The sequence below is a fragment of the Nannobrachium achirus genome, assembly GCF_963921795.1.
Source record: "Nannobrachium achirus genome assembly, chromosome: 24".
In the NCBI taxonomy this organism is placed as follows: domain Eukaryota; kingdom Metazoa; phylum Chordata; class Actinopteri; order Myctophiformes; family Myctophidae; genus Nannobrachium; species Nannobrachium achirus.
The window spans coordinates 34,775,470-34,777,075 of NC_137831.1; positions in this window are offsets into that span (position 1 = coordinate 34,775,470).

A 1,606-nucleotide genomic window follows, 5' to 3' on the forward strand; every position below is an offset into this window, starting at 1 on the left:
AGGTGTTTTATTTCATCTTTTTCCCCCGGACGGACCACCGAGCTGTGCGTGTTGTTGTTGGGGTGTGTGTGTGTGTGTGTGTGTGTGTGTGTGTGTGTGTGTGTGTGTGTGTGTGTGTGTGTGTGTGTGTGTGTGTGTGTGTGTGTGTGTGTGTGTGTGTGCATGTGTGCATGTGTGGACGAATGTTTAATCCGAAGGTCTGCCGGCAGACTAGGACTACAAGCAAAAGAGGAGGGGTCTGACAACCTGGGGGTCTTAACAAACCCTGGGGGTAACACTGAGTTCTAAGCCTGGCCGGAAAAGAAAGGGGTTTGGGGGTTGGACGTGGCCTGGCCAGAGTTACGGAGGGGTGTTTTAAGTGCTGACTCAAAGAGAAAACAAAGACAAGAAGCTAAACAACACGGTGCATTTGACTATCGACATCGTCGCGAAAAAGAAATAATACGATGACTTGAAACTTTTTTTTTTTGACTGGCAGGGTTGTCGTTTTTTTTGTGAACCGTCACGGGTTGTTCGTCCAACCTTCGCTGTCACAGAATAATCCCCCTGTTCCACTCGAGGATCTGTAAGAAGTGCCTAAAAGTGATACGACGACGACAACAACAAATAAGTCCTTGCTATAAAGACCGCGGTAGCGGTCGAAACGTCACGGAAAGCAACGCGGCCGCACTGGGTCGGTTCAGTACGACACGTTGTGTCCCCAAGCTGTGGCCGAAGATTCGTACGAGAGAGAGAGATGTCAAGTTTGATACACACTGTTGTGTTTTTTTGGAAGTTCCGAAACAGAGGTCAATTAAACATCACGTGTGACTTTGTAACTTGAAGAAGAAGAAAAAAAATCGAATAATAATGAATAAAAATCCCAGACTACACAAAACGACAAATCAAGAATAGCTTTGTAGAATGTTCTTTTTTTTTCGGTGGACTCTTTCACAGTGTACCATTGTTTTTTGTTTTGTTTTGTTTAGTTTCCCCCCTACCATTGGGTTTTACGAGTAGTTTTTACACGAGGAACGTGAGTGAGAAAAAAAAAGTCAGATAAAAAATGTATTGTGAATGTGAACTGTGTACTGTATGTAATCTCGTATGTGTCGTTCATTCTCAGAGTTTATATTCACGGTTCTACAGAAATGTATTCAGAGTTATTTAAGACGTTTGTGTTGTGAGTACTATCAAGGTATGTTTGGAGTACAAGCCCCTTAACCCTCCCCCATCCATCTCCCAAACACAGAACAATATATTTTATTTTTTAATTTTATTATCTTTTTTTTTTTTTTTTTTTCAGTCAAGATCATATAGCATGTTATTACACAGTTTTTTAGGTGACCCACCCCTCATATTAATTATTTGCGTTTTATTATGTGTTTTTATGGACGTGTTTTTAACTTGTGATACTAAACGGTCTCTTTTTTATTCTTTTTTTTTTCTCCTTCTCTTATGGAAAATTATATTACGTTCATGGTGCTTGATTAACATCGACAATCCACAATGACAGACCTTTGAGTTAACCACTCCCACCCATGGCCCAAAAAATAATTGAACATTTGATTATTCTTGTTTAGGTTTTTTTTTTTTCTTTTTTTTTTAGATTCAGAAAGTTTAAAAA